Source organism: Abrus precatorius, unplaced genomic scaffold, assembly GCF_003935025.1.
Source record: "Abrus precatorius isolate BTA unplaced genomic scaffold, Abrus_2018 Scaffold4, whole genome shotgun sequence".
Taxonomy (NCBI): Eukaryota; Viridiplantae; Streptophyta; class Magnoliopsida; order Fabales; family Fabaceae; genus Abrus; species Abrus precatorius.
In genome coordinates this window covers 5,035,779-5,061,833 of record NW_020874384.1, presented here as the reverse complement: position 1 = coordinate 5,061,833, position 26,055 = coordinate 5,035,779, and the positions used below count along the sequence as shown (strand labels likewise).

Sequence of the window (26,055 nt, the reverse complement as noted above, 5' to 3'; positions counted from 1 at the left end):
GCCCTTGACCTCCTGCGTTGCCACTATTCTGAATAAAAGTGAATGTTCCAGAGAAGCCTTCAACTCTGCAAGTTGCGCGTGGTTACTCTTGCTCTTGAAAGTGAACACGCGCACTACATAAAGCTTCTGCGTGGTTACTCTTGTGAAGAAAAGTGACAACGCGCAGAACTGGGGTTTCTATATATACATGATTGAAGCGCGAAAACGGGGATTCTGTTCATTTTTTCAGTTTTGTTAATTAGTTTTTGGTTAGAGGAAGTGAGAGAGAGGAGTGGGGATTCAGATCTTGGAGCTTCACGAAGAGGAATTGGAGTGGAGCAAGCTTCCATGGCGTTTCTGAGTTTCTTCTTTTCTTCTTCTCTTTCTTTTTCTTTTTCTGCTGCCATGGCTGTGTAATTCGTTCATAGTTAGGGATTGTAGATCTGAAATGAACATGTTGAATTGATTTGGATCTGGATTTCAAGCTTTGGAATAAATTGAGTGATTGATTCTGAACTTCACGTGTGAATTGAATGGAAATTTGATTAACTAAATCCAGAGGAACCTTTGTCAATGGAAATTGAATTTGTTCTTCAGATCTGAACCAATCACCGAGATTTTAGTTTTCTTAGGAATAAGGAACTTTGATCTTGCAATTTTTTGGTTTCTTACACTTAAAGCAACATTGAATTGAATTAGATCTAAGGAATTAGAATGGTTTAATTGAATGTTAGGTTCACTGAGTTAAGGAATTAACCTCTGAATAGTATAAAGTGAAACTGATTGTCATTCCTTCCAATTGCTTGTTAATTCAGAACTTTATTGATTAAACATTGGAGTTTTGGTGAAGCAATTCCCTAGCTATGGTTTCTCCCTCTGTTATCACATAACTGTGTGTTCATTGTCTTGTTTTCTGCAAGTTCATTTTACTTTTAATTGTTCCAGTTTGCTGCTGTTATATGTTACAAATCTCATTCCAAAATTCGTATGGCTCAAATGGTTATAATTCTGTGAAGTGGTACTTGAAACCTAAATTCCCTGTGGAGACGATATTTGGATCGTAAATTTACTCATCATTTGCTGCAATCCTAGTGCACTTGCTAGTGTTTAGATTGTTAACAACAGTCGTGCTTGTAATGAAGGCACGCCCATGCTTCATCAGAAAGCACGACCGTGCTACTTACCTAGTTCAAATACACGGCCGTGTTGTTCATGTGCACGGTTGTGCTGCGCTTGCAGAGGCAGAGAATTCTAAAAACAGAACGCAGGAAAAGGAGTTCCTACCAAAATAGCATCAAATATGAACAATAAATAAGAATGAACACGTACCTGGATATGAATGCAATCCAGAATTACAGAATAAAGGCGAAAATGAGAAGAGTGTGTGAGAGTGCTTTTTCTGTTTAGGGGAGAAAAGGCGTGCTCTGTCTGTTCACCCCTCCCCCTTTTATTTTTCAAAACCCGCTCACATGCACGGCCGTGCTTATTAAATGAAAGCACGCCCCAAAAGTACCTCATGGGTGTGCTCAGGGGAGGCACGACCATGTTCTCATTGAGCACGGTCGTGCTTTATGAAAGCGCGGTCATGCATCACTCGTCTACCTTCTTCATTATGTGTAGAAACAATGAAAACTTAAAATAAAATTAAGAAAAGAGACATAATTAAGAAAACATAACACAGGGTGTCTCCTAGAAGCGCTTGTTTAATGTCGCGAGCCTAACATCTTGCCTGGGCTAGTCAAGTGTTATCGTGTGACCAGGAGGGGTCACATTCTCTATGTACAGCTTCGCTCTCAGCCCATTGATACGGAAGGGTTCTTCTCCATGCTTGGACACTTCTAGTACCCCATATGGGAGAACCTTTACCACATTGTAGGGGCCATACCACCTGGATTTCAGTATTCCAAGAAATAGTCGCAACCGAGAGTTGTAGATCAAAACCCTGTCACCTGCTTGAAAACTCCTATGATAAATATGTTCATCATGCCACTTCTTAGTATGCTCTTTGTATAACTTGGCATTTTCAAATGCCTCAAAATGAAATTCATCCAATTCACTGAGCTGCAACAATCTCTTTTCAAATTGTTTATTGCAAAAATAGGTGCCACCATCGCTAATAATAGCTCTAGGGGTGCCAAATCTAGTGAAAATATTTTTCTTTAAAAATTTAATCACAACTCGAGTATTATTGGTGGGTAATTGATCAATTGGATTTTTATATGCTTATTTTCTCTCATTCCTAGCTCATTAATCCCTTTTTGTGCCTAATTGGTTTTAATTGGACCATTTTATGTTGTTCGGATTTCATTTGGGCTTTATTTAATTTTTCCCGCATTAGGCAAATTCTGACATTATTTTGGTTTTTGGGTCATATCTTGAGTTATAGGGCTCATCTCATTATGATTTTTGATTTGTAGAAAAGCTTAGAGATAGGTCCACAAGTTGTATAAAGAAGTCGAAGACCAATTCTAGTGTTAAGAAGCTGACTTTGGGCCTAGAAGTGAACTGAAGCGGTGTAGTCGCAGATCCTGAGCAAGGTGCAGTATTTGGGCCATATCTCAGTCCACAAACATCCGATTAAGCCCATTCCAGTGGCGTTTTGAAGCTGACATCCAAGGCTACCTCGTACTTATATACTCTCTAAATAGATTAATTCTTCCTTGTGATTCTTTGAGAAACGACCTTAGTTACTTACCTCGTACTATAGTAATTAGGTGTATTTTGACCCGTGTGCAACCATGTGTTAGTAATGCTACAGCTTCTACCTATTTGGAAACATAATCAACAGTTACTAATATATATTCATTATGCATGGATTTGGGGAAAGGCCCCATGAAGTTTATGCCCCAGACATCAAATAATTCACAAATTAAGATATTACTAAGAGGCATTTAATGTTTCCTAGATATATTTCCACTTCTTTGACACCTATCACATGACTTAACATACAAATGAGCATCTTTAAACAAAGTAGGCCAATAAAAACACACTGCAGGACCTTATGAGTGGTTTTTGATGGGCCACAATGACCTCCTACCTCCCTAGAATGGCAATGGTTAAGAATCTCATTAACTTCACTCTCTAAAACACACCTCCTAATCATATTGTCCCCACAAATCTTAAAGAGGTAAGGTTCATCCCAAATATAATGTTTAACATCAGACCAAAACTTTCTAAGCCTATGTTTGTCAAGTAATTTAGGAGTTACATTACCTGCCAGATAATTTACAAAATCCGCATACCAAGGTGCCTTAGAGATTGCGAGGAGCCTCTCATCAAGAAAAGAATCCTTGATCTCCTTCACCGTGGTTTCCCTTACTGAAGCATCCAGTCGAGACAAATGATCTGCTACGACATTCTCACTCCCTTTTTTGTCTAATCTCCATATCAAACTCTTGGAGGAGAAGGATCCATCGTATAATCCTTGGTTTAGCATCCTGTTTTGACAACAAATACTTGATGGCAAAATGGTCAGTAAAGACAACAACTCTGGACATTATCAAATAAGAATGAAATTTATCAAATGCAAAGATAACATCAAGTAATTTCTTCTCTGTAATGGTGTAATTACGCTGAGCATCATTGAAGGTTTTACTTGCATAATAGATGGCCTGAAACACCTTATCTCACCTTTGTCCTAGAACTGCTCCCACAACTGCATCACTAGCATCACACATTAGCTCAAATGGTAAAGACCAGTCAGGGGCCACAATCACAAGAGTAATTGTTAATTTCTCTTTTAATTTCATGAAAGCAGATAAACATGTTTCATCAAATTTAAATTCTACATCTTTAGACAATAATTCAGAAAGGAGTTTTGCTATTTTTGAGAAGTTTTGTATAAACCTCCTATAGAACCCAGCATGCCCTAGAAAACTCCTGACTGCCTTGACACTTGTAGGGGGAGGTAGTTTAGAAATAACCTCAATCTTGGCAGGGTCTACTTCAATACCTTTACTTGACGCCTTGTGCCCCAAAACAATTCATTCATCAACCATAAACAGGCACTTCTCCCAATTTAAAATCAAATTAGCTTTCCTACATCTCTGTAAAACTAAATTCAAGTTATGTACACAATTATCAAATGTGGTGCCATATACAGAAAAAATCATCCATAAAGATTTTAATACAATGCTCTAATAAATTTGAAAATAAAGCCATCATACACCTTTGAAAGGTAGTAGGGGCATTAGATAATCCAAACGGCATTCGTTTATATGCAAATGTACCATAGAGACATGTAAAAGTAGTTTTTTCTTGATCTTCAAGAGCTACGGGTATTTGCATATAACCAGAATAGCCATCTAAACAACAGTAATACTCATGCCCAGCTAACTTCTCTAACATCTGGTCAATAAAGGGTAGAGGGAAGTGATCCTTCCTGATGGCTTCGTTAAGCTTCCTGTAGTCAATACACATCCTCCATCCGGTTACCTTTCTGATGGTGATAAGCTCCTGTTGCTCATTCTGCATAACAGTAGTCCTTCCTTTCTTTGGTACAACCTGCACATGACTCACCCAAGGGCTATCAAAGATTGGGAATATGATATTGGCATCCAATAACTTAATTATCTCCTTTTTCACTACTTCTTTCAGATTGGGATTTAATCGCCTTTGGGGTTGTACTTTTGGTTTGAACTTGTTACACAATTGGAGAACTAATTAGCAAGTGTACTAGGTAGTTGTAGCAAGTAATAAAATTTGGAATTCAATATGAGCCCCAAGTATCGTCCACAAGGATCTTATTTCAATTACCACTTCACAATTTAACAATTAGTTGAACAAAACAATTCATTGAGAGGTTTATAACATGTAAAAATAAGAAATAAGAACAATAAAAGGTAATGAAATTGCTGTAAAAACAGAATACAAAATTTGTATTAAGAATAACAGAATTCTGGTATGCAATGGTGTGGACATTTCCTCAATAATTCTTTATACCTCTCCTAAGCTTCATATAAAGACTCCTCTTCATACTGCATGAATGATATAATTTCTTCTCTTAGTTTGGCAGCTTTAGATGGTGGAAAATACTTGGTAAGAAATTTATTAACAAGGTCTGCCCACGTGGTGATGCTTTCTTGTGGTTGAGCTTGCAGCCAACATTTAGCTTTATCTCTTAATGAAAATAGAAATATTCTCAATCTAATTGCATCCTCGCTAACTCCATTCATCCTTATTGTATAACAAAGCTGCAAAAAGTTAGAGATGTGTAAGTTAGGATCATCCGAAATTGAACCAGAAAATTGATCTTGCTGAACTAAATGAAGTAAAGCTGATTTTATTTCAAAATGGTTGGCTTGTATGGTAGGTCTAACTATAGAGGAGTTGTATCCATGCATGTTAGGCACTGCATAATCTTCTAAAGTTCTCATCATGTTCTGTTCAGCCATTATCTTCTCTTGAGGTGTTGGTGGTGTAGGAGAAGGAATTTGAAGTTCTTCCGATTTAGGAGTATAAGGTGTAGATTCAAATGCTTGCTCTTTCCTTACTGAATTTTCTGCTCTTAATTCGCTTCTCATCCTCCTCAATGTTCTGTCTATGTCTGGATCAAATACAAGAGCAGTCTTGCTTTTATTTTTCCCACGCATATAACACTAAGAAAACTGAACACAACATAAACACTAAAAGAAAATGATGAAAATACAGAACAATATAGTGCAAAAAATTTACTAGCAGAATATCCTATGAAGAATTAAGAAAGAATCATACATCTAAACATGTAATCTACACAAAATACAGTGACACAGAATTTATACAAAATTGGACAGCAAAGGTGTACAGGAAAACTAGCAAAAAATGTAATACAAAATTCAATGTATAAAAAATAAAATTTTCAAAAAGAAAATAGAGAACAAAAAGCTCAATCTAGTTGTCTCCTTGCTACTAATAATATTGAAAATATAGATCCCCAGCAATGGCGCCAAAAACTTGTCACAAAATTTGAGAACTAACTAGCAAGTGTACTAGGTAGTTGTAGCAAGTAATAAAATTTGGAATTCAATATGAGCCCCAAGTATCGTCCACAAGGATCTTATTTCAATTACCATTTCATAATTCAACAATTAGCTGAACAAAACATTTCATTGAGAGGTTTGTAACATGTGAGAGTAAGAAATAAAGACAATTGAAAGGTGATGGAATTGCTGTAAAAACAGAATATGAAATTTGTATTAAAAATACTATATGGAAAATAGTTAGGAATCACTTCACCAGATTTTCAATTGCAATATAATCATGTTCTGAACTCTTGAGAATTTTAATTGATTGCTAATCAATTTCACTTCTTTAACCAAAGGACAATTTCTTGCCTCATTGATCCTAATACTTAATTAAACCTCCTTAATCCCTTAGGTGAAATTTAATCAAATACTGCATTAAGTTTTGAAAATTATAGGATTACTAGATCATGATACTTATTCCTAAGATCTCAATAACCTAGGCATATGATTCAGATCTGAGAAATAAACTCAATTTTCATTGATGAAAATTCCTCTAAATTCAATTGAATGAAAGATTAGTTCACAACTGCATTAAGAACAGAATCACATACTCAATTCAATTAAAATCTTAAGATTCAATCCACAATTACATCACAACATCAAATCTGGATCCATAGATCGCTAACCAAAAAGGTTTAGAACAACATTACAATGGAGAAAGGAGAAGTAAGAAAATAAGAAGACAAGAAGCAGAAGAACATCTTCCAAGACTCAATCTTCACTCTAATTCCTCTAGAAATGAAGCTTGAAAGTTGCTCCCAATCTCTCTCTCTGACTTCCCTTGGAAGTTAAAACAGTTACAAAGTGGAAAATAACAAAAATGAACAAAAGTTCCTTTTTTTGAACCTTCAACAGTTACAGAAGCTTCTAAAACTGATTTAAGAACTCTAATTGTCCAAAGTTGACACTTAGAAGTGATATTTAAAATTCTGTTATTTTTGCGTAGCTACTTTGGGCACTTGAAGTAGCTACGCGCTGAATTGCGTAGCTACTTTGATCACTTGAAGTAGCTATGCGCACTGTGCAGTTCTGAATTAGCCTTGGGCGTAGCTACTCTGGGCACTTAAAGTGGCTATGCGCATGTTTGCGTAGCTACTCTGAACACTTGAAGTAGCTATTCTCTTGATCTTCATGAATTTTCTTCTTCAAAGTGTTCACTCTATGTACTCAGAGTGATTACGCCCTTCATATAACACTTGATTCTTCATCTTTTAAGCTCAATTCCTCTACTTTCTTCACTTCAATCTTCAACTCAAATTCTCAGCTCAAGCTTCTGCACAAGGATTAAGTCATTTTTTAAGTCAAATTGTTCAGAATTGGACAAAAAATCTAAAAATCAAAACTATTTACACAATTATGAATATTAATGCAATTTTTATGATATTTTCAAGTTTACTTAGCACTTTACTGCTTATTTATTGACAAAATTATACTAAAAATTATGGTAAAATGTGGATTTATCATTAACCTCTAAATAATACAACGTGAAACTGATTGTCATTCTTTCCAATTACTTGTAAGTTCAGAACTTTATTGATTCAACATTGAAGTTTTGGTGAAGCAACTCCCTAGCTATGTTTTCTACCTCTGTTTTCTAACAATTGTTTGTTCATTGTTCTATTTTTCTTCTGATTTCAATATTTGTCAATTTTAATTCCAAACACTTTTTGAAATTCGTTAAGCTCAACTAATTGTGGCCTTGTGAAGTGGTAATTGAATACTTTTATTCCCTGAGATCGATACTTGGGACTCTAACATAGTTCTATCATTTTTTTATAACTTGCTACATCAACACTAGTACACTTGCTAGTTAAATCAACTTCTCGTTAGAAGTACGACAAATTTTTGGCACCGTTGCCGAGGAATATTTGCTTTCAATATCATTAGTAACAAGAAAATAACTAGATTGAGCAATTCTTTTTGTTTTTTCGCTTTCTAATTTTTCTGCTAACTTTCTAATTTTTCTGCACAATTTTTTTCCTACATTTTGTGTAGTTTTCTGCAAAATTTCATTTTACATTTTTTTTGCATAGTTAGATTTAATTTTGCTTAGTTACTAATTTTACTTGAATTTATTTACTTTCTTTTTGTATGCAAGGAAAAATTAGAAAAATAAGTTGCTCTATTGTTTGATGGCAACCAGCATGTGTCAGAATTTTCACCACAGCCAAGTTGCAAGAGCAAAAGCTTATGAAGCATATGCTTTTGAAGCTTTAATTACTAATTTTTGAGTTGGAGTTGTCCAAACTAACCCCTTTGGTTTGTGATTTTTATAGTGAAAACTATGTGAATGAAACCTATGATGTGGATGCACCAGACTTTCAAGAAGAAATCAATTATGGAGAAAATTTTCAAAGACTTGAATCTACCTTTCATCATATATATCAACATCAAGCTAACATGAGTCAGCCATATTATGATTGGAATCAAGAAATGCTTGCTGCAACAACACCATTTTCTAGTCCTCAATCTTCACAACCTTATTTTCAAATATCATATTCTCAACCTCAAGGAGGACTGTAGCCTTCACAGACTTTTCCAAAAAGAATGAATGAACTTGATGAAACTTTGCTCCAATTCATGGAATTTACTCAGTCAAGTTTCAAGAATCAAAATGAATCCATGAAGAAGATTGAGAAGCAAATAGGACAAATTTCAGAGCAATTGTTAAATAGGAATGATGAAAAATTGCCTAGCAATACCATTGTGAATCCAATAGAGCAAACCCAAGTTTTCTGCACAAGAAGTGAGGTGGAAATTTCAAGTCCTAAAGCTGCTGAGAAAGAGGAGGCATTAGATAAATCTGAACAAAACAAGATTCAAGATAAGCAACAAGAGGATTGCAAGGAAGAGCAGTTAACGATTTTAAAGAAAGAAGAACCAAAGGACAGTAGCAAGACACAACCGAAAAGAACCAAAAAGCGGTTGTTTGAAGATATTTGCAAGCTAACAGATACGGTTAAATGCCAAAAGTTTCCATTTCCTCAAGGACTGCAAAATTTCAAGCAGGAAGAACAGAAGGATGATTCTGTTATAAGAGAAGTCCATGCTGCAGTGACATATCAAACTGATAAAGAGGAGGGAAAGAAGCTTATTGAATTTATCAAGCTGCTAGAAGTTCCTCCATTGTTATTTCATCCAAGTTCTGAATTAAATGAAGAGTTACAAGTTGGTAAGAGAAAAGGAAAATGTTTAAAGATAAAGTAAGAGTCGTTATCATCAAAATCATCTCTTAGAATCAAAGATCAATAGGTGTCAAGCTAGTGACGTTAAAAGACCTCTTTGTGAGAGGCAACTCACATTTTTGAACCCTTTTACTATTTTTGCATTACATTTGAATTTTCATTATTCAGTTTGTTCAATTTCTACAATTTCATTTCTGTAATTCTGCTGCATCTGTATTTTGGGGTTGATCTAATACATAAATTGAGATTTGATGTTGTGAGTGTGTATTGAGAGGATTAAAGTTGAATAAGTGAGCTATTTGAGGTTTTAAAGATCTTTGATTGATGAAAGGAGACACTATTTTGCAGGAAAGGAGTCACACAGAGGCTGCATTTTGATGTTCCCCTTTGGAACAATCGCTTTTGCTGATAAAAGTGATCACGGAAAGGCATGAAGGATAACACGCTCCTCTGGAACACTCACTTTCATTGATGAGAGTGATCACGCAGAGGTTGCCCAAAAAACACACCCTTCTGAAACATCCACTCTTGCAGATAAGAGTGACCATGCAGATGTCTTAAGGAAATACCTCCCTCTGGAACACTCACTTTTCCTGAAAAAAATGACCATGCACAGGTAAGTATGATACATCCCTTTGTGCGTTTTCCCTTTCATTGATAAAAGTAATCACGCTCAGGAAATAAGCTTGCGCGTGCCTTTCAATTATAAAATCAACCTCTCTGGAACGCTCACTTTGTTTGAAAATAGTAACCACGCTGAATGCCTTTAATATTGTAACGTTCACTTTTTCCTTAAAGAGTGGTCACGCGCACACGCGTGACTATAAATTTTACCTAAAGTGAACACGCATACACTCTTCAACCTAAAAATTCCATTTCTCTCTGAACATTCTCTAAAGTTTCTCCCTCTCTGTGTGTCGACCTACAAGTAAAACCTGATTCCCACACATTTCTGCATCTTCCTTCAAGGTACGCTTCTCCTCATTTTTGTAAATCTGTGGTTAGGGTTATCTGTATTTGAAAATTTTGGGAAAATGTCAAATGAGGCAATAGGACAATGTTCTGATATTATTTTATTCAATAATGGCATTGAAAAAAAATACTGTGACTAGATTTTGATTACAATCTATGCTTTTATTGCAATATTCATACCTGCATTATAGCTTTTACATGAATAATAGTTTTGCAGAATTTGAGTTGACCTAAACAGACTTCTATGAAAATGTTGGATTGAAAATTTCTGAATATGATTATCTAAAAGTATCTGCTCTTCTGAAATACAATTGAATGCTTGAAAATGTCATGGTAATCATCTTTGCATTATTATGATAAAAATAGCTCTTTGCTTAAAATGATTGGGCTGCAGAACTGTGTTTGAAAAATTAGTTGAAACCTGAAAGTATCCCTCTGCGTTAGCTTTTTTTTTTTTGTGAGAGTATACACTCTGAACTTGAAATTTAGGGATAACAATTAAAAATCTCTCTCTCAGTTTGATTGCTCAGTGCTGTGTATATGTATATTGACATATCTTGACAGCAGACTGCATGTTAAATTGTTAGAAAAATTGAATTTCAGTAACTTGTTCAATTGATTTTTCTTCATAGCAGCAATCTATACTTTTACTTTTGTGCATTACAATTTAACCTGTTAAATTGATTGTTCATTGCAGCAAACTGAAAATGGCAAGAACATCAAACAACACTCCAGTTGAATCTTCAAGGGGAACCCTAAGGACTAAGAGGAGCAGACTAGCAGCAACTTCATCCTCAAGACCTATTGCTGAGCATGATCCAAAGTTTAGGAGCATAGCTCATGAGAACTACCTCAGGACTAACATTTTGAGAAGGAAGATAGTCCCAGACAGAGCATTTGAGATTACTGCAGACAACTACCCTGAGTACAAAAAAGAGTGAGACTTTTTCTGCTCAATGGCTGGCATAGGTTGGAGGGAAATCACACAAGAAGTTCTATGCCAATGCCATGAGGTTCAAAGGAGACCAAATACCCAAATACCAAACAATGGTCAATGGGATGAGAGTTGATTTTTCTGCTGAAAACATCAACAGGATACTGAACATAAACACTGAAAAACAACCTGGACAGCTGGAGTTTAGCATTTTTAAGAATAGGCCTGACAAGGACTATGTAGAAATTTTGCAGAGGATTGGAAGGCCAAGAATAACTTGGCAACTGAACCAAGCCAAGAAGCCCAAGTGTATCACAATCAAGAATTTGCTGCCCTTTGTCAAAGTTTGGAGCGCATTCATTCTAAATTATTTAATGCCAGTCAAGCACAGCTCAACACTGGCAGTAAAAAAGGCAGAAGTTCTTTTTGCCATTGTCAATGACATGTATATTGATGTGGGAGAGGTCATCAGTGAACGTATCCTAAATATTTTGAAAACAAAGAGAGATTCACTAGCCTTTCCTTCATTAGTAACTTTATTTTGTAAGGATGCAGGGGTAGAGTTTGGAAACTATCAAGAGAGGATCAGATCTGTTCCCTCTATTTCTGTATTCATGGTGAAAGAGATCTATGCCACCACCTCCTGCATCTCAGCAGCCCCCATCCCCTCTCAATTCAAGAAAGACAAGCCAATGAAGATGAAGGACACTCTAAATCTGATGGATGAAAGACAGAACCAGCTAGCTGAGAGGCAGAATGAATTCCATAGTAGTGTCAAAGCTGGAATCATGCTGCTAAAGTGTGTTTTGCTGAACGTTGGTCAGAAAATAAGAATGACCAAGGATGAGATGTACCATACACCAGATTTGGTAGAAAATACTCGGTACTTGCACTTTTCAGTTTTTAAAGACCTGCCAATTTACAAAACTCATTTTCCACAGCAAGCTTATGAAGAAGTAGTGGAGGAGGAAGAAGAAGAGGTAGATGAGGAATCAGAGGAAGAAGAATCCTCAGATGATGAGGATGCAACAGATGAATAGCTTAGGATTTATATTATTATTTTTTTTGTCATTTAGAATTTTTGTAATTAAGTTTCAAACTTTTTGGGGTTGTAATTACAATTTGGTACATTTTGGTTTAATTTTTACATTTCTGTTTTGAATATCTGCTAGTTTTCCAATTAATTGTCTTTTCACTTGCTAATTAATAAATTTTTGGTGTTTTGTGTAGCAGCTATCACAATTACACAACACTCAAACACAATGGATGTTGACACCTATACAAACTACCATGAAAGGGGGGGTTAATTCTTTACCTCTTGTTCATGTGTTAGCTTCACAATACATTGAAAAATTTTCAGAAAAACACAAAAATATTAGTATAGATATTGAACTGCTTTCTCTGAATTAATTGCATTCTAATTGATAATTTTGTGCATTTTGATTTAATTTTTATTTTTAAGTTGTTTTTCCCATTCTCAAAATGAGATCACACTTGTAATTTTCAAAATGAGGTAGTCTTGCCACTGTGTGCATATAATTATGAAAAAGTAAATTGTGAGCTTCATTGATTAACATGTTCACTTAAATATCCTTGGTGAGACTTGAACCTCATGCATTTCTTGTTGTGTGTTGATTGATTCATTTTTGCTACACCTCTAGAACTTGCATTGTTTCTTGATTAAATTTGTAATATGTACAATTCACATATATGATGGAGGCCTTCCTTGTGCATGCTTAGAGCCTAAATAAACCTCCCTTATGCTAAAAATCCTAGTTCACCCTTTTGAGCCTTTAACCTTTCCTTTGGTAAACTTCATTACAAGCCTTATTGAAAAACCATAAGACCTATCCAAATAAGGAAGAGACAATTTGAGTTTAACCAAAGATGATTTTCAGAATTAAGTTTGGGGTGGCATGTTGTGATATTGTATGACATTGCTTGAGGACAAGCAAAGTTTTAAGTTTGGGGTGAGTAACAGCAAAGTATGAGTTATTTGAAAAGAAAAGAAACAGCAAAAGCTCTGAGTTCTGAGTAAATTGAAAAGAAAAATAAAAAGCAAAGTTGAAAAGAAGAAATACAAAGTGTGAAAAACAAAAAAGAAATTTGTGCATGCAGTAATACATGAAAAGCACTTGAAATGTTACAAAATTCAGAAAAAGCTGTACAAAATTAAATAGAAGATAAAAAGAATGCAATCCCATGCTAAATTCTGAATCCCATCTACTTGAATTGCATCTTTTCTGTTTGGCATAACCTACATTGTTTCCCAAATTGATTGAACACCTACCTGTCCCTTAACTTCAATTTTACCTGAAAAGCCCTCTTGATACGTGATTTGTTACATTTTTATAGAGGAAATTGAGAATATTTGCAAGCCTATGGTAGAGTGTGGTAAAAATGATGATTTAGAGAGAAAACAGTAGCATAAACATTGTTGAGTGATGAGGGAAACACTTCTAGTGTGCTGTGATCATGTTTCTTAATTTTGCTCACATGAACTTTGCTGAAATACATGAACTCAGATAGCAATTCTTGCTCATAGTATGATTAATGCAGTGTGACTATTATGATGAGTGATTGGGTGAATAACTTGATTGAATGAGGAAATCAGAAAAGTACTGAATTAGAAATTGGAAATTTTGAGAAAAGCAGTTTTCTAATTGAATTTGAAAAGTGGAAGAACTTTCCATTTGTTTAGTTTGATTTGCTTGAGGACAAGCAAAAATTCAAGTTTAGGGTGGTGATGAATCCATATTTTTACTAATATTTTAAAATAGTTTTAATCCATTTGATATGGAAAATATGTTGAAAAAAGCAAAAAAAACTCATAAAAATATAAGGATTGAAGGTTGTCTTTAAATACATAGTTATTTTAGCATTTGTGTATTTTCTGCATAGAAATTAATAATTCAAGCATGTTTATGTAGAAAATCCTGAGCAATGTTCATGAAGATGGAAGATCAATGGAGAGATAGAAGAAAAGTAGCAAGTTTGGACTCAAAGAACAAGATTTATGGAGTTTGGGCTGGGCGTGATCACCCTTGCCAGTGAAAGTGAGTGATCCAGAGCTTAATTGAGAAGTAGAGTTTGGGCGTAGTCACTATTATCAGTGAAAGTGAGTGTTCCAGAGCGTTTATCAGAAGAACACAGTGTGCGTTGTCACTTTCACTGGTGAAAGTGAGCATTCCAGAGAAGCTCCAAACATTGCTTGCTGTGCGTTGTCACTTTTACTAGCGAAAGTGAGCATTCCAGAGGACTTCAAACTTAGCAGACTTGCGCATTGTCATTTTCGCTGGCAAAAGTGAGTGTTCCAGAGAGACCTTCAGCTCTGCAAGTTGCGCATGGCCACTCTTGCTCTCAAAATTATCACACGGACTCATCGACCTCGTGCGTTGCTACTCTTATCAACGAAAGTGAATATTCCAGTCTTCCAGAAACTACATGAGCCTCTCGTGGCCACTCTTATGAAACAAAGTGACAACGCCAAAGTTGGGGAAAATTATAAATTGCAGAAACGCTCAAATTTTTGGATCTTTTGTTCATTTTTCATTTTCACTTAGTTCTTGGGTGTGGCGAGAGTCTGAGAGAGAGAGTGGGGACGAACACCAAGCTTCAAACTAGAGGAATCGGATTGAAGATCGGTTGAAGATGATTCTTCTGCGTTCTTCCTCTTCTTCTCTTTCTTTTTCTTTCTCTGCTGCAATGGCTGTGTAATTTCTTCATAGTTAGGGATTGTAGATCCAAAACGAACATGTTGACTTGATTCTGGATCTGGATTTCAAGTTTTGGAATGGATTGAGTGGTTGATTCTGCACTTTATGTAGTAATTGAATGGAAATTTGATTAACTAATTTCAGAGGAACTCTTGTCAATGGAAATTAAATTTGTTCTTTGATGAATCCATAATTTATAGATATTTTGTCTAGCTTTTTATAGAATTTTAATATTAAAAATAGACTTTGAGATTGTAAATAACATAAAAACCTCATTTAGGTCAAATATTATAGCTTTCTTAATTTTTGTCTTATTTCCACTAATTTTTGTGAATATATTTTGCAATTTTAATCATTTGAATAATTGTGCAAGAAATTCTAAACAAATTTCATGAATTTTTGGCTCTAGAGAAAATATGAACTAAGAGTAATCACTCTAAAGTACCATAGTGATCACTCTAGGGAGCTGATTCCAAGAGGTAGGCCAGAGTAACCACTTTCAGAAGCAGCAGTGATCACTCCAGAGCTAGAGAGAACCACCAGGCCTACGCGTAATCACTCTCAGAAGTGAGAGTGATCACTCCAAAAAGCTTCAGATTCAAAGTACCTGCGCGTAAACACTCTCAGAAGTGAGAGTGATAACTCCAGAGAGCTTCAGGATGAAGAGCCCTGCGCGTAAACACTCTCAGAAGTGAGAGTAATCACTCCAAAAAGGAAAAAATCTAAAGTTGTTGTGTGTAAACACTTTTGTTTACAGAGTAATCACTATGGGGCCATGTCAGACTTAGTATATATAGATTTTTAGAAATTAGGGTATGGATCTTTTGCATCTTTTAGATTCTTTTTCCACTTTGGGAGCATTTGCAGAGCTTAGGATCCTTGGGTGACAGCCAAGGTCAATCTTAGGGTTTGATTTACAATTTCTCTTCACTTTCTTTTAATTCTTGCATTGATGTTATTGATTTCCCTTTGTTTTCATCTTGAATTTGTAAGACCCATCCTTATGGAGGGCTAAACTTTCTTGTAATCCTTAGTAAGTTCATGGATTCTTGAATTCCTAGGTATGAATGTCAATATACTTCCCTTTTCTTCATGAATTTACATTTCCTAACTCTTTGAATTGAATTAATGGTTGAATGAGGGGGACATTGCTTAATTAATCCTAATTCATTTTAATGAAATTCTTAACTTGGTTTGCTTAATCCTAAGTTAATTTCTATTGTTGCGTAATCTTAGGGAAAAGAGTTAGAGCCCATGTAAATTCCTTAATTCGTATGGGACTTTAAGGTTAATTCTTACTTTTAGAGTTACCCTAATTCAAGGGAAGAGGAAAGGTATTGAATCTTGAGAGGTATAAGGATAGAATTACATGAACAAACTAAGGATTGCACATTTCATTAATTGGATTCATTAATTTCATCACTTGCCTTTACATTAAAATTGTAATCACACAAAATCCCCTTATTTTAATTGCTTTCATAGTAAATGTTTACAACATGTTCAATGTCTGTCACAAACCAAAGTCATCGGAGACAACCTAGGCTTGCATCCTAGATACTACAAATTTTTCTACATATTTTGATGAAGGTTGATGACAAATCTTTATGCAAAACGTGAAAATGTTCCATTCATCATCATTCTTCAAATCTGAACCAGTCACCAAGATTATAACTTTCTTAGGGATAAGAGAACTTCATCTTGCAATCCTCTGGTTTCTCACACTTAAAGCAATATTGAATTGAATCAGATCTAAGGAATTAGAGTGATTTAATTGAATGTTAGGTTCACTGAGTTAAGGAATTAACCTCTGAATAATACAACGTGAAACTGATTGTCATTCTTTCCAATTACTTGTAAGTTCAGAACTTTATTGATTCAACATTGGAGTTTTGGTGAAGCAACTCCCTAGCTATGGTTTCTACCTCTGTTTTCTAACAATTGTTTGTTCATTGTTCTATTTTTCTTCTGATTTTAATATTTGTCAATTTTAATTCCAAACACTCTTTGAAATTCGTTAAGCTCAACTAATTGTGGCCTTGTGAAGTGGTAATTGAATACTTTTATTCCTTGAGATCGATACTTGGGACTCTAACACAGTTCTATCATTTTCTTTTATAACTTGCTACATTAATACTAGTACACTTGCTAATTAAATCAACTTTTCCTTAGAAGTGTGACAAATTCCAGCCGTGCAAAATTTATGTTCAGCACTCTATTTATGTTTGCAGGAGTGAAGTCCACTCTCATCCCCTTTACCATTGTGTTGAACTTAGGGAATTTGTCTCCTTTGAACCTCACAACATTGGTATAAAACTCCTAGGTTATTTCCCTCCAACCCATTCCAGCTAAGGAACAGAAGGATTCACAATCCCTCTTTTGAATTTCTTCTTTGTATTCTGGGTAATTGTCCCTAGCTATTTCAAAAACTCTGTCTGGGACAATCTTTCTCCTTAGAATATTTGCCTTGAAGAAATTCTCATGGGCAATAATTCTTAACCTTAGATCACATACTTCAATTGGTGAGGAAGCTGAGGCACCATCTGTTTTGGCCTTCTTTGATTTAGGAGTGTTTCTAGAGGATCCAGCTTGGATGTTTCTGTTGGATCTCCTCTTTGGAGTGTTGCTGGAAGATCCAGCTTGAGTCTTCCTGGAGGAGCCAACTGGTGTGTTCAAAGAGGTTTTGGCCATTTTTCAGTTTCTGTAATGAATAACCAATTGGATATTTTTAATATTTTGGCAATGCTCAGAGGTGAAAGTATAACTTGCAGCTATAATTTGAACAGGTTATCATGCAATTTGTTGTCAGATATTTTAATATGCAAATGCACAATATTGAGTAACCACAGTTAAAGATATTTCAAAATGATATCCCTAATATATTCAGAGTGCATACTTTCAAAGAGTATCAGGTACACGCAGAAGAATTATTACAGCTTATCAATTTATTTTTCAACAAACTCTGTAATTTTAGTATAAAAGCTATTTTAGCATAACAGGGTATGTCAATATTCAGATATAGAAGCACAGATGCACAGAATTAATCAACCATATTCAGAGAATTGTTAAATTGATATCCCTAATTTGTAAGTTTAGAGTGCACACTTTCTCAGAAAAATATGGTAATGCAGAGAGCTAAGTTCAGGTTTAAACTAATTTTCAACGTAGTTATGCACTCACTCATTATCAGTAAAGAATTATTGTATCACATTCATCCAGAACTGGTTTCAGAATCACAAATAATTTCAGATAATCATATTCAGATATTTTCAATCCAACACTTACACAGAAGTCTATTTTAGACATATTGGATTCTGCAGAAATTTAGTTCAAATAGTATGCAATGTAGGGTCGACTTTCCTTAAAAGAAATATCATGAATGATAGTGAACACCTATTCAGCATTTTGTCCATTCTATTGTTGAATCAAATAATACCAGAACAGTTCCCCTAATTCCCATTTCTGACTTTTCCCAAAACCTCAAACACAGAATACAGTTCAGAAGATAAATTCAGACAATCAATTTCAATACTTTTCAACAAACTTAGGCAATGTTTCATTACTTTTCTTTGACATTTTCCAAAACAATACATACAGAACACAGTGCATAAGATAATTTCAGACCATTATCTTTCAATCAAAACATTTTTATTAAAGTCTTTATAGATCACTAAACTTCTGTAGAAATTTAATCAGAGTTAGCACAATGCAGATTCTAATCTCCTAGAAAATTCATATGTAATAGAGAAACTTATTCAGAGTATTGTCCATTCTATTATTAAGTCAAAAATCATTAGAACAATGTCCCATTATCCCCTTTGACATTTTTCCCCAAAACATTAACATAGAAAACCCTAGTCCACTTATTTCAAAGAAAGGAGAGTTGTGTACCTGGCGAGAAGGATGCAAAAATGTAAGGGAAAAGCTTGTTGCTGCTAGGACAACACACAGGAAGATTGAAATCGCAAAGAACGCTCAGAGAGAAGGGGAATTTTTAGGTGCAAAGGTGTATGCGTGTTCACTTTAGTTTATATTTATAGTCACACGTGGGCACGTGACAACTTTAAACAAGAAAAGTGAACGTTACAGTATTTAAGATATCCAACGTGGTTACTTTATTTGATTAGAGTGAGTGTTCCAAAGAGTTAAGTTTTCTTGGTAAGAGGCGCGTTATCACTATTGTTAGGCAAAGTGATAACGCGCAAGCAATGTTGCAACTTTTTTCACAAAAAGGAGCAACGCACATAAGAAAACTCATACTTACCTGTGCGTAGCCACTTTTGCCAGGGAAGGTGAGCGTTCTAGAAAGTATGTTTTCCCATCTGCCTCTGCGTGATCACTCTCATCAGTGAGAGTGAGTCTTCCAGAGGAGCGTGTTTACCTTGATGCCTCTGTGTGATCACTTTTATCAGTAAAAGTGATTGTTCCAAAGGGGAACATCAAATTTCACTCTCCGCGTAACTCCTTCCCTGCAACATAGTGACTCCTTTCATTAGTCAATTGCTTTTCAAAACTCAAATAACTCATTTGTCACACTTTAAACCTTCAAATACACATTCACAACATCAAACCTCTAATCACTTATCAAATTCACCTCAGAAAATCAGATGCAACAGAATTCTAATTTGCAGAAACTGCAGAATTTGTAAATATGAAATGCAAACTTCTATAATAATACAAAAAGCTTAAAATGGGTTAGAAATGTGAGTTGCCTCTCACAAAGCGCTTCTTTAACGTCACTAGCTTGACGTTAAATGTTCCTCAGTCAAGAGGAACCAATTTCATGCATGAGATTTTCCTTGTAAACTCTTTTCCCCGATAAATCTTCAATCTCTAGCCATTAACCTTGAATTCTCTCCCTATCTTTTGATCCTCAATCAGAATTGCTCAAAAGGGAGATGTTTCCTTGATCAAAAAAGGTCCAGACCATCTTGATCTAAGTTTCTCTGGATATAGTTTCAATCTGGAATTAAACAACAACACTTGTTATTCAGGTCTGAATTCTCTCTACAAAATGAATTTGTCATGAATTGTCTTGGTTCTCTCTTTGTACAACTTTGCATTCTCATAAGCTTGCTGTCTGAACTCCTCCAATTCATGTAATTGCAGAATTCTCTTCTTTCCAGCACTTGTTAAATCAAAGTTCAGCCACTTAGTAGTCTAATAAGCTCTGTGCTCCAACTCCAAAGGTAAGTGACATGCCTTTCCAAAGACTAATTGATATGGTGACATACCAATTGGAGTTTTAAAAGCAGTCCTATATGCCCATAGGGAGTCATCCAGTTTCTTTGACCGGTCTTTTCTTGAACTACTCACTACTTTCTCCAAAATCTGCTTGATTTCTCTGTTTGACACTTCCACTTGTCCACTTGTTTGTGGATGATATGGAGTAACAACCTTGTGCTTCACACCATACTTCATTAATATTGTTTCAAGGTGTTTGTTGCAGAAATGAGCACCTCCATCACTTATCAAGAATCTGAGTACTCCAAACCTTGCAAAATTATTCCTTCTTATAAAAGAGATCACAACCTTGGCATCATTTGTTCTTGTGGGAAGGGCTTCCACCCATTTAGAAACATAATCTACTGCCACTAAAATATATTCATGAGAGAATGATGGGGGGAAAGGGTCCCATGAAGTAAATTCCCCATACATCAAATAATTCCACTTCTAGAATATTTGTCAATGGCATCTCATGCCTCCTAGAGATGTTGTCTGTCCTTTGACACTTATCACAGCTTTCAACATACTTATTGGCATCTTTGAAAAGTGTAGGCCAAAAGAAGCCTGCTTGCAGTACTTTTGCAGCAGTCCTTGAACTTGCATGGTGGCCTCCATATTCTGAGTTGTGGCAATGCCATAATACTTCAGATTGTTCATTTTGTGGGATGCACCTCGTAATTAGACCATCTACCCCAATCTTGAACAAATAAAGGTCTTCCCACACATAGAATTTGTTGTCATGTAAGAACTTCTTCTTTTGCTGCCAAGTGAAACTCTTTGGGATGAATTGAGTAGCCTTAAAGTTTGCAATGTCAGCAAACCAAGGCATCTCTTCTACTGCAAGAAGCCTTTCATATGGAAATTCTTCATTAAGTTCCAAGGAGTTAGGGGTTAGACTTTCCAATGGAAGTCTATACAGCTGATCAGCTACCCCATTTTCCTTTCCCTTTTTGTCTTTAATTTTCAGCAGCAAAATCCATCTCAGCAACCTTGGCTTGGCATCCTACTTTGACAACAAGTATTTAAGTGCAGAATGGTCAGTATACATAATAACTTTTGATCCCATCAAATATGATATGAATTTGTCAAAGGCAAACAGAATAGCTAGGAGTTCTTTTTTTGTAGTTGTGTAATTTACTTGTGAAGGGTTTAAAACTTTGCTGGAATAATATATGACATGCAATTTTCTATCCTTTTTCTGTCCCAAAATAGCTCTTACTGCACTATCACTTGCATCACACATTAATTCAAAAGGCAAATTTCAATCAAGTTTTACAAGAATAGGTGCAGAAATCAGTTTTTCTTTCAAAACAGAAAATGCATGCAAACAAGCATCATTAAATATAAAATCAGCATCTTTCACAAGTAGATCACTAAGAGGTTTTGCAATTTTAGAAAATTCTTTGATAAACCTCCTATAAAAACCAGCATGTCCTAAAAAACTCCTAACTCCCTTAACATTGATTGGTGGAGGTAGTTTACTAATGACTTCTATTTTTGCTTGGTCCACCTCCATTCCTTTTTCTGAAATTTTATGACCAAGAATAATGCCTTCTTGGACCATGAAATGACATTTCTCCCAATTCAACACAAGGTTAGTATCTTGACACATCTACAAAACAGTGGATAGATTAGCTAAGCAATCATCAAATGAATCACCAAAAATAGAGAAATTATCCATGAACACCTCTATAATTTTCTCTACCAAATCAAAAAAAATGGAAAGCATGCACCTTTGAAAAGTGGCAGGAGCATTGCATAATCCAAAAGGCATTCTTCTATATGCAAAAACTCCAAATGGACATGTAAAAGTAGTCTTCTCTTGGTCCAAAGGATCCACTGCTATTTGGTTGTATCTTGAATACCCATCAAGAAAACAGTAAAATGCATGTCCAGCAAGTCTTTCCAACATTTGATCAGCAAATGGTAGTGGAAAATGGTCCTTTCTAGTTGCATCATTCAACTTCCTATAGTCAATACACATGTGTCAGCCAGTGACAGTCCTAGTAGGTATGAGTTCATTCTTCTCATTAGTTTCAACTGTCATCCCTCCTTTCTTAGGGACAACTTAGACTAGACTCACCCATTGGTTATCAGAAATTGAAAAAAATGATCCCTGCATCTAGCAACTTCATGACTTCTTTCTTGACTACTTCTTTCATGGCTGGGTTCAATCTTTTTTGTGGCTGCACAATTGGTTTAAACTTTTCCTCAAATAAAATTATATTCTTACAAAAAGAAGGATTTATACCTTTCAAGTATAAAATATTCCAGCCAATTGCAGATTTGTGTTTTCTTAGAATTCTCAGCAGCTTTTCCTCTTCTTCCTCCTTGAGATCATTGTTGATGATGACTGGATTTTCGTGACTCTCATCCAAGAAAGCATATCTCAAGTGGGAGGGTAGTTGCTTGAGCTCTAGCTTCTGATTTTTCTCTTCTTTGACTTCCTTTTTTAGCTCTTCTTTAACTGATTTTTTGCAGGATTGATAATTGGTAAGGCTTCTAGTTGCTGCTCAATTTCCATCATTTGTTCTATTTTACAAATCTCAAAATTTGTATTTCCTGCAGCTATGGTTTCTCTCAACACAGAATTTTCATCAAATTCATTAATAGGATAATGTGTAATAAGAGAATCCAATATATCTACTCTGTTACATGAATTATCTTCAACTGGATATTTTAATGCTTCAAACACATTAAACACTACCTTCTCATCTTGAACTCGAAGCATAAGTTCTCCTTTTTGTACATCAATAAGAGCTTTCCCTGTTGCAAGAAATGGCCTTCCTAGGATCAAAGGTATGTTTGCATCCACCTCCATGTCCAGAATTACAAAATCTACAAGAAAAATGAACTTGTCAACTTTAACCAATAAATCTTCAACAACTCCATATGGATAAGTGTATGTATGATCTATCAGCTACCTGCAGTGTGATGTTGGTAGGTTTCACTTCTTCTATGCCTAGTTTCTTCATGATAGCTAAAGGTATCAAGTTAATGCTTGCTCCCAAATCACATAGTGCTTTTCCTACAATACACTGTCCTATTTCACATGGAATGTTGAATGATCTTGGATCTTTGAGTTTTTAAGGAAGCTTTCTCTTGAGAATGGCACTACATTCCTCTGTCAAGGGTACTGTCTTGTCGTGTTCTAGCTTTCTTTTTCTAGAGAATAGTTCTTTCATAAACTTTGCATATGAAGGCATCTGCTCCAAGGCTTCTGCAAAGGATATGTTAATCTATAATTTCTTAAAAACATTCAGAAACCTTTCAAATTGTATTTTTCTGGATCTATTGGCTTGCAAGCATCTTCAAAGAGTTGCTTCTTGGTTTTCCTCTCAGAATTCATAGGAACTTCTACTTTTTCTTCTGAATGATCTTTCTTTAATAATTTGAAATTTCCTTGTTGCAGATCTTGTTCAATTCTCCTCTTTGCTGCTTCATCATTGACTTTCTTTTCTGCAGCTTTTGGACTTGCAACTACAGCTCCACTCCTTGTAGTAATGGCTTGACATTGCTCCTTAAGATTGATCACTGTATTGCTTGGAAATCTCCCCTCATCTCTGCTAAACAACTGCTCAGCTAGCTGTCTAATTTGGGTTTCCAATTTCTTCATAGAGGCTTCTTGATTCTTGAAGCTTGTTTGGGTCACCTTCATAAACTGCAGCATGGTTTCCTCCATCTCAGTCAACCTTTCATTAATAGGTTTGGAAAATTTCTAAGTTCCTTGAGCTTAAGTGGATGGATTCCTCTAAAAATAAGACTGTTGTGTGGCTAGACCTGCATTAGAAAAAGGTAAATTGGAGTTAGAATTCTTGGCAACAGAATATTGATTATTCCAATTAGAATACTGCTGACTTCTATTATTCAAAAATTGAAATTCAGGAGGATATGAGGATTGTTGTCTCTAAAAATTGTTCATATAACTCACTTGTTCCAGTGGTTCACTTGGAGATGCCTCACATGCACCATTTGCATGATTTCCTCCACAAAAATCACAATTTAACTGACTGATAGGCATACTCCCTGCTTGAAGATTGCTAATTTGCTGAGTCAAGGCAGCTATTTGTTCTGAAAACATCTGATTTTGTAGCTGGTTCTGTGCAAGAAAGGTTTCCAAAACCTTAGCTTCGTAACCAGAGTTTCTTCCTTGATTTCTTGAGTTTGAATTTTGGTACATTGAAGATGCCATCATTTCAATGATTCTTTGAGCTTCTTCTTTAGACTTTGTATTTAAGGAACCTCCAGCAGCAGCATCAACCATTGTTCTTGTTGATGTATTCACTCTATTATAGAAGATTTCCAATTGCATCCAATCTGGAATACAATGATGTGGACACCTTCTCATCAATTCCTTATATCTCTCCCATGCTTCATACAATGACTCTCCTTCCTGCTGCACAAAGGATGTAATTTCTCCTCTCAGCTTAGCAGCTTTGGATGGAGGAAAATATTTGGTTAGAAATTTATTCACTAGCTCTGTTCAAGTTGTGATGCTTCCTTGTGGTTGAGCTTGTAACCAGCATTTGGCTCTATCTCTTAAGGAAAAAGGAAATAATCTCAACCTGATGGCTTCTTCACTAACCCCATTCATTCTTATGGTATCACACAGCTGCAAAAAGTTTGAAATATGTAGGTTAGGGTCATCAGAATTTTCACTAGAAAACTGATCCTGTTGGACTAAGTGTAATAGGGCAAGTTTAATCTCAAAATGGTTGGCTTGGATAGTTGGCCTAATTATAGAAGAATTAAAATCTTGCATGTTAGGAATTGCATAGTCCCCTAATGTTCTAATCCCATTCTGTTCTGCCATCTCTATTTCTGGATTTGGTTGTCTCAAGGGTGTAGGTGTTCTTTTTACTTTAGGAGTATTCTGAATTTCTGGAGAATAGACAACTTCTACTTCACTATCACTTCCTATAAATTTTTCTGCTCTATCCTCTTTTCTTAATCTTCTTTAGGTTATGTCTATGTCAAGATCAAAGACCAGAATTGATTTATTTTTGTTTTTACCACGCATATACAAATCAAAATGCAACCAAATTAAACTACAACTCAATATTCAGAAATGCACAACAAAGATTATGCAGAAGATATCAGCAAAAGCATATAAAATTCAAGTCTAGCAACTACAGAATTCAATAGAAAATGATGTAGAGAAATGAAAAATGAAATTATGTAGAAAAATGCAGAAAACAGCAGAAAATGCAGAAAAATACACAAAATATAGAAAAGAAAATCATGTAGAAAAACTTAGAAGCAAAACAACAAAAATAAATGCTCAATCTAGCTACCTCTCTGCTACTAATCATATTGAAACACAATTTTCCCGGCAACGGCGCCAAAAACTTGTTGTTTACAATCTCTAAACACTAGCAAGTGCACTAGGAATTGCAGCAAGTAATGAGTAATTTTTAAGATCAGAATATCGTCTCCACAGGGAATTAGGAAATCAATTATCACTTCATAGAACTATAACCATTTGAGCCATATGAAATTAGAAGATTTGTAACATTCAGAAGTCAAGAATAGGAATAATCAAAAGTTAAGAAACTTGTAGTAAAAACAGAGTATGAAAGTTGAAATTAAAATTGAATGAAGGAGAGTTAGGAATTTATTTCACAAGAATGTCAATATCAATTCAATTATGCTTATGAACATTCAAGCAATTGGTTAATTGACAATCAGTTTCTCTTATTAATAGCCAAAGTTTAATCCCTTAAATCATTGACCCTAACAAGCAACTAAACCACCCAAATCCCTTAGGTGAGTTCAATTTCAACTTGCATTAAGACTTAGAATCGTAGGATTGCAGAATTAGGTTCCCTTATCCCTAAGAAACCCCTAATTCTGGTTGTTAGTTCAGATCAAAGAAGCAAACCCAACTTCCATTGGCAAATGTTCCTCTTTGATTAATCATACGAATTTCCATTCAAAGATTACAATAACAGCAGAATTAACAACTCAATTAATCCAAGAACTTAAATTTCAGAAGTAAAAGTCGAATCAATACATCAATTCAAGATCCATAAACTCCTAACTAC

At 35.2% G+C, this 26,055-nt stretch overlaps 2 non-coding genes across 2 annotated transcripts; both read left to right on the top strand.

Annotated features, from left to right (window-relative positions):
• The first annotated feature begins 4,881 nt into the window (after positions 1 to 4,881).
• On the top strand, positions 4,882 to 4,988 carry LOC113866430. Its single transcript, XR_003505070.1, has one exon. It is a non-coding gene; the product is annotated as a small nucleolar RNA R71 (small nucleolar RNA).
• A 19,345-nt stretch (positions 4,989 to 24,333) lies between these two features.
• On the top strand, positions 24,334 to 24,440 carry LOC113866423. The gene has a single exon (XR_003505062.1). It is a non-coding gene; the product is annotated as a small nucleolar RNA R71 (small nucleolar RNA).
• Positions 24,441 to 26,055: the final 1,615 nt, after the last annotated feature.